The sequence below is a fragment of the Rutidosis leptorrhynchoides genome, chromosome 4, assembly GCF_046630445.1.
Source record: "Rutidosis leptorrhynchoides isolate AG116_Rl617_1_P2 chromosome 4, CSIRO_AGI_Rlap_v1, whole genome shotgun sequence".
Classification (NCBI taxonomy): Eukaryota; Viridiplantae; Streptophyta; class Magnoliopsida; order Asterales; family Asteraceae; genus Rutidosis; species Rutidosis leptorrhynchoides.
Genome location: NC_092336.1, coordinates 468,909,895 through 468,918,586, shown reverse-complemented (window position 1 = coordinate 468,918,586; position 8,692 = coordinate 468,909,895). Strand labels below are relative to the sequence as shown.

Genomic DNA, 8,692 nt, shown 5'->3' with positions numbered 1-8,692 from the left:
TAGTTTTAAAAATATAGCGTTAAACTTGGCTAGTTCCCTGTGGACGAACCGGACTTACTAAAAACTACACTACTGTACGATTAGGTACACTGCCTATAAGTGTTGTAGCAAGGTTTAGGTATATCCACTTTATAAATAAATAAATAACTTGTGTAAAATTGTATCGTATTTAATAGTATTTCCTAGTGAAAATTAATAGTATTTTGTACCCCCTTCGCTTTAACATCAAATAGTTATGAAAATATCTTCGGAAATATCAAGTATATTTATAATAACAGATACGATGATATCTTAGGATTTCGAATATCAATGGATGATGATGAAGATTTGTCCGTAAAAGTGAAGAGTCAGGAGCAAAGTATTCGTTAATGACTTCAGCAGACACTGAATCATTTGGATTCTTTTAAGGTAGATTTAGTCTTTGTGATTTGTCCACAGCCTCCTTCATGGTTTGCCTAATCCGTTTTCCAGTTCCAACATTTCTGAGTTTTGCCAACATACTATTCTTTATCATCAAACTCTTGACTGTTAAGGCAGTCTTCAGTTTTCACTGCTTCATTAGCTTTTTTTTTTCAAAATTTCGAGAACTAATTCGCAGTTTAGGGTGTTTTTCAGAAACTTCACATTCGAAGTATGTAAGTTCTTGGGATAGATGTTATATGTATATATATAACTGTTGGCGTAGAATCGTTGCGAGATTCGAAAGACTGATTGCTAATTCTCGATAGTTGGTATGACAATTATTGTTACAAGATGTAGATGAGTAAATGATGGGGTTTCGATGAACTTAATGATTTTTCAGAAAGTCACAGATTAATGAAGTTGCTGGTAAGTTTACTGCTAATGTGGTGGAATTTAAACGGTTCCCGGTGATGATGACGAAAGGCAAACTTATATATCAGGGTTATAATAAGGCTAATCCGAATGAAAAGTCGAAGTTGATTTGATGAAACTGTGACAAAATTGGCTACTTTGGAAAGGGATTGCAAAGTAATTTTTGGTAATAACAACGCCAAAGGAGCTAGCACGGATACGTGTTAAACATTTAATCAGGTTCCGTGTGTTTTCAGGTGCAATACTATATGCATCAATCTTTTCTTCCGTAGATGAAGTGCGGTTGATTCATCCTCTCAGTTGAGGTGTTTTTAAGATTCGTGAACGGTTTGAACGTAGATTGTAATCGTCAAGATATAAATGAGGTTTAAGATGAAATTAAGTGGCAAACTTGAAGAAATGTTTAGTTTCATATGTTATAATCAATATTTTAATTCATTTTAATTGTCTAATGTTGGTAGTTCACAGTTGGTAATTCAATAATTCATATATAGTTTAACATTTAATATTCGAATTAATTAATACATATCATGACACATTGTATACATGTCTCAGACTCGATCACAACTCAAAGAATATATATTATTTTGGAATCAACCTCAACCCTGTATAGCTAACTCGATCATTACCGCATATAGAGTGTCTATGGTTATTCCAAATAATATATATAGATGCGTCGATATGATATGTCAAAACATTGTATACGTGTCCCGATATTTAAATGCGTAAATAACAGTATTTAAATGACGATAAATATAGTGCGTAAAATAAATAACAGAAATTAAATGACGCTAAATAAAATTGCGAGGATTAAAATTGCTATAAATAAATGTAATAAGGAATTAACAGTTAGCTAGGAACAGTTAGCTAGGATTTTGTTAGTGCGGTTTCTTAACAAAATTTCTCATAGTTAATTTGTTTGTTTCTAACAAATTTTATTTTGTCCAATATTTTCCTCATTATTCCACTTGTTGGATTCTGATAAGTCAAAATTCAAATATAAAATTGAATGAAAATGGTTATTCTGTGGTGAACGGATTCATATATCTGTGGATGTGAGTAGGATAATAAATGACTGTTGAATCAGATTCGAAGAATGTACAGTGTAACTTATTAATGTGAAATTTAAATATTCCTCGGGTATTACCTACCCGTTAAAATATTTTCACCATTAACAGTTTGTACGAAAGAATTTTTAATTGCAATCTTTATGAAAATACATGTATATATATATTTTCTTCAGATGTAATCATAAATTTAATGAGTCAATATAATATTAAACTCATTTGATTTACCGTTAGAACTAGAATACATAATCTTTAAAATATTAGAGATTACATAATCGCCATGAAGAACGGAAATAATTGACGTAGAACGATTCGTAGAACGAAGATAAATGATGTGGAATGATTCGTAGAACGATGATTATATTCGAGGTACATAATGAGATATTGAGGCATGGATAATTGATGATATTGGTGCTGTTACTGATGGTATTGTTGGTGTCGGTGATGTTGCTGAAGCTGATATATTTTGCACCATATTCTCCAAATTGATACTCGAGCGCGAAGTTCATTGACTTCTTCTATTATTCCAGGATGATTGTCGGTCAGAACGAGCGAATGAATAAGGTTTAGAATTTTAGATAGAATATAATCGTGGTGAGATATTCGGGAAATGAGGGTGAAAATGGTGTTTCGGACTGGTTTGCCGGTAAGTGCTTCGGGTTCTTCGTCAAGAGGTGAATTTGATTGATGGAAAGGATCACCTTCTTCTTGTCTCTATTGATTAAGTAAGCTACGAACCCATCTCCAATTCGTCCAGAATTGGTGATGACTGATTTGTTGATCCATTCCGGTTATACTGCTTTCGGAGCTCAAGTGTGTTTCCATATCGGAATAGCTGTCGGATTCCGAAGAACTTGAACTAGTGGTGTGTGACGACCCGGAAATTTCAGATCAAATTTAAAATTAGTATTTATATGATTTCGACACGAAAAGCAAAGTCTATTAAATTGAGTCTCGAAAATTTTGAACCGTTTACATAGATCCATTTAAACCTTGACTGCTTTTCCAACGATTCACGAACAATCATTTATAAATAGATATATGTATAGGAATATATGTGTAGATATATATATGATAACATGATAACTTGAAATACATTAATGAAATATTATACGATTTAGTTCCTGGAAGTAAAACGTTGATAGTGCTCCAAATGAACATATATTTAGGCACAATATCCTTCCAATATGTAAAGTTTTTAGTTGCAATTGTTCTATTTTTATGTAATATTCGTTTAAATAAATAAGTGCGAAGACAAAAGAAGAAAATGACGATTTGAAGACGCAAATGACCAAAAAGCTCAAATGTACAAGATATAATTCAAGTGGTTCAATTTATTGATGAGAAACGTCTCAAAATTACAAGAGTACGAGCCGCAAAACGCAAAATACAAGATATTAAATTGTACGCAAGGACGTTCGAAAATCCAGAACCGGGACATGAACCAACTATCAACGTGCGACGCAACGAAGCTAAAATTACAAGTCAACTATGCACATAAATATAATATAATATATAAATAATTCTTAAAATTATATATATTATATTATATAATAAAACGTCGGAAAAACTAGAAAACAAAAGTAGGTGGCCTGATCCAGCTGGCCATGCGATCGCATGGCCAGGAAGACCATTTTTCATGCGATCGCATGAAGCCAGATTCCTGGCCAGGTCCTATAAATTCAGCATTTTTCGACGAGTAAAACACACCTTTTTCTTTTCCTTCATATGTAACGTAAATATATATATATATATATATATATATATATATATATATATATATATATATATATATATATATATATATATATATATATATATATATATATATTTATAATATAATTTTAATTTTAAGTTAATAATAATAAAGTTATTTTAAGAATGTTTTACGGATTTTAAGTCAAAATTCTGTCCGTGCAACGCTATGCGATTAATCACCACTGTAAGCTATGTTCTTCCTTTTTAAATTAATGTCTCGTAACTAAGTTATTATTATTCTTATTTGAGCCAAAGTAATCGTGATGTTAGACTAAATATTAAGACGGGGTTATTAGATTTTGTACCATAATTAAGGTTTGGACAAAAGACCGACACTTGTGGACATTGGACTATGACTAATAATAGATAGGGGATATTGTCTAATTGAGTGATAACTTATTGGAACCTGTCGAACCTATCTTCAAATTAGTTAATCTAATAATTATTAAAATGATTATGTATGTTTTATTTAGTGACGTTTATACGACATCTTTTACGATCGTTTAATTAATTATTCGGGTTGGGTAATTGATTATTCATTCTGATCAAGTGGGTAAATTAATATTCATATCTCATTAAAACAGGGGTGGATTACATACAAGGATAATTGGTGTAATTGTTAACAAAGTATTAAAACCTTGGATTACACGCAGTCGATAACCTGGTGTAATTATTAAACGAAGTATTAAAACCTTGTTACAGTTCGAATCCCTAATTAGTTGGAATATTTGACTTCGGGAATAAGGTTAATTTGACGAGCATTTTATAATTATGACCGATGGACTATTATGGACAAAAACCAGATAAATATCAAATAAACCAGGACAAAGAACAATTAACCCGGTAATAATTAATTAAAATCAAAACGTCAAACATCATGATTATAGAAGTTTAAATAAGCATAATACTTTTATTTCATATTTCATCGTACCTTTATTTACTGTCATTTTAATTACTGCAATTTACTTTATCGCAATTTAAATTTTATCATTTATATTATCGTCATTTATCTTTACGCTTTATTTAAAATCGACAAACCGGTCATTAAACGGTAAAACCCCCCTTTTATAATAATAATAATAATACTTATATATATATATATATATATATATATATATATATATATATATATATATATATATATATATATATACAAGTATAGTTTTAAAAATATAGCGTTAAACTTGGCTAGCTCCCTGCGGAACGAACCGGACTTACTAAAAACTAAACTACTGTACGATTAGGTAAACTACCTATAGTGTTGTAGCAAGGTTCAGGTATATCCCATCCGTAAATTAATAAAACCTGTGTAGTATTTAGTAGTAATTCGTATACACCTCTGCGCACATCAAGTATTTTTGGCGCCGCTGCCGGGGATCGTCGAAGCGAAACGCTATAAAAAAATTAGTTTTTAAGATTTTTTGTAAAAATATAATATTTCTTATTTTGTAAAAATATTTTGTTAAAAATACAAAAATATAAAAACATAAAAAAATACTATATATATATATATATATATATATATATATATATATATATATATATATATATATATATAAGTGTTTAAATATATATATATTTTTAAGATATATAAAATTAAAAAATATTTTTATTTTTAGAATTTTAAATATAAGTTTTTTTTTATATTTTATATAAATATTTTATATAAATATAAATCAGAAAATATAAAAATCAAATAAAAAAAATTAAAAACGGGCCGAGTCAGTTTAAAAGCCCGAATTAGATCTGGATTATTGGGCCATGCGATCGCATGAGCCCAACGCCTAATATTCATGCAATCGCATGATCGTCTGACAGGCTGATCCTTTGACGCATTTATTGCAGGTAGGGTTCTTAATTTATTATTATTATTATGTAGGGTTTAAGTTTATTAATTAGTTTTTAATTCTAGTTTTTATATTTAAATTGTAATATTAAGTTTATATATTATTTTTAATTATATAAAATTAATACTTCTATAAAATAATAATATAAAAATAATATCTTTATAAAATTTGTATTTTTATCATTTTAGTTATAATTTGTATTTTTATCGTTTATTTTGTAATATTTATCGTTCGCTATATAGTTTTAAGTTTAGTATTTTTCCATAGTTATTTTTATATTTCTAGTTTTTAGACTTTGCCGTAAAATCTCTTAAGTGCTTTTTCTTTAGATTTAGAATTTAGACGCTTTAGAATTTTGCGACGCCATTTATATATTTTAGTGCCTTTTAAGTTATTGCAGTTTTGGATATAGATTTCCTTTTAAGCTTTAATACCTTTAGACGTAAGTTTTAATTTTTAGTATTTAGTACCTTTTAAGTTTAGACGTTCTACTTTCTTATTTTATTTTTCGACCTTTTATTTTTCGACATTTTTCGACGCGCTCTTTTTCTTTTATATATATATATATATATATATATATATATATATATATATATATATATATATATATATATATATATATTTCTCGATGCTCTAGTTTTTAAGACATAGAATTTTCTTTATTTTCTTTAAATTTCGACGAAAAACTATTTTAGGCGGTTAAATTGATAGACATCCAAAATTTTCTGGTTCGTAGTAATAGTTGGATTTGTTAGTGGCGAGTTGTGGGCTTCCGATTTAAAGGGTCCTGGCTACCTGCTGCATCTATTGGCTATTCGAAACGTGGACAAAATCAGAAAAGTCTATTAATTTGATAACTTATATAATTTTTATCTTTTATAACTAATAAGATATTCAGTGAATGCACCGAGCAAAACGTTCACCACCTTTCATACGTTCACCACCTGTAACTCGATCAAGACATCTAGCCAATATTGTCGTCATTGATTTTTCTTTAGAATCATCATCTAGTCGACCAAGTACTCCAATTCAAATTTCCGATAATCCATTTTTTGAACCCGACCTCACAATTGAGAATCCAGAGGATATTCAAGGACAATTCCAAGATCCTGAACCACTAATCATTCCTCTCGAACCACAAACCGTTAAATCAAAATCCTCTAGTGATTCGTATTCAACAAATTCAATTATGGAAGTAACAGAACCTCTAAGTATGGAAGACCGAATGAGAGCCACACGCACGGGTCAAGGTCACGCCATTATTAAGCCAGACATTAATTCGCCAGATTATGAAATCAAATGACAAATCCTACACATGGTAACTAATCAATGCCAATATAGTGGTACGCCGAAGGAAGATCCAAACGAACATCTTCGAACCTTTAATAGGATCTGTACTCTATTTAAAATCCGAGAAGTGGAGGATGAACAAATCTATCTCATGTTATTTTCCTGGACTTTAAAGGGAGAAGCCAAAGATTGGTTAGAATCGTTACCTGAAGGGGCGATTGATATATGGGATGTCTTAGTCGAAAAATTTCTTAAACAATTCTTTCCAGCATCTAAAGCCGTGAGACTTCAAGGAGAAATTGTTACGTTCACACAAAATCCAAATGAAACTCTATATGAGGCGTGGACAAGATTCAGAAAATTGTTGAGAGGATGTCCTCAACATAGTTTAGACACTTATCAAATAGTACAAATATTCTATCAAGGATGTGACATCACTACATGAAAATACATCGACATAACAGTTGGTGGTTCCATTATGAAGAAAACCGCAACTGAAGCTTACAAAATTATTGATAACACTGCCTCCCACTCACATGAGTGGCACCAAGAAAAAGATATCTTTCATTCATCTAAAGTGGCTAGAGCCGATTCTAGCCATGACATTGATTCCGTTTCCGCAAAAATAGATGCTTTCGAGAGACGAATGGAAAAGATGAATAAAGATATTCACGCAATACAAATTAGTTGTGAGCAATGCGGTGGACCACACTTAACGAAAGAGTGTCCACATTGAGCAAATGATGGAACAACGTGAGAATGTTTCCTACATGAACCAAAGGCAGCAAAATAATTATCAAAATAATCATCAACCTCCAAGGCCAAACTTTAATCGAAATCAAAACATTCTTTACAATCCAAATGGACAAAACAATAACTCGTACAACCAACAAGGTCCGAATAACTAACCAGCTCAAAACAACACTTTCAATCAACAAAGACCTGGCTTGTATAAACCACCACAACAAACCGAAGAGAAAAAGTCAAATCTGGAAGAAATGATGGCAAAGCTAATGGAATCTCAAACACAATTTATTACATCTCAAACCCAAACAAATGAGAGGTTTGATCAGTCATTAAGAACTCAACAAGCTTCCATTTTGAATCTAGAAAAACATGTAGGAACTCTTGCTAGCATGATGAGTGAGAGGGAATAAGGAAAGCTACCGAGTAATACTGAAGTAAATCCTCGAAATGAGAATGTTAATATGGTTTCAACAAATTATGAAAAACCAACACCAGAAGATGGGAAGGTTTTAGATGTGAGTAACAATGAAGAAGTTACAACACCACCACCACCCGATTATGTAAAGCCAGTGGTGGCACCATACAGACCACCCATCCCGTTTCCAAGAAAAGGAGTTGAGTATGAGCAAGTGATAGGTAATAAAGTTTGTGATACCTCTGGAAAGAAGAAGAAGAATAAGAAAGTGCAAGAAACAAAAACCGTAAAGATAAACCCAGTGAAGACAGTTCCACCAAAACCTCCACCCAGGGTGGGTGATCTGGGTGAATTTATTGTTCCTTGTCTACTTAGTGATTGTGTCATGTATGGTGCACTAGCAGATTTAGGTGCAAGTGTGAGTGTTATGCCTCTTTCATTATATAAGAGATTAGGAGTAGGTCAGTTAAGTCCAACAGATATGAGTGTTCGACTCTTTGATCAAACCATTAGGCACCTAGTTGGAATTGCTGACAACCTACCCGTTCAAGTGGGTAATTTAACCTTTCTAGTCGAATTTATTGTCATTGACATAGAAGAGGACCCAAACATTCCTCTAATTTTAGGTCGACCATTCTTAGCGTCCACCGGGGCGTTATTTGATGTAAGAGAGGGTAGAATGACACTTAGTAATGATGAAAAATCGATCAACTTTGTGAGTCGAAAGTCTAAAT

At 31.3% G+C, this 8,692-nt stretch overlaps 1 non-coding gene across 1 annotated transcript; it reads right to left on the bottom strand.

Moving 5' to 3' along the window:
• Positions 1 to 7,079: 7,079 nt before the first annotated feature.
• On the bottom strand, positions 7,080 to 7,186 carry LOC139845858 (small nucleolar RNA R71). Its single transcript, XR_011758613.1, has one exon. It is a non-coding gene; the product is annotated as a small nucleolar RNA R71 (small nucleolar RNA).
• Positions 7,187 to 8,692: the final 1,506 nt, after the last annotated feature.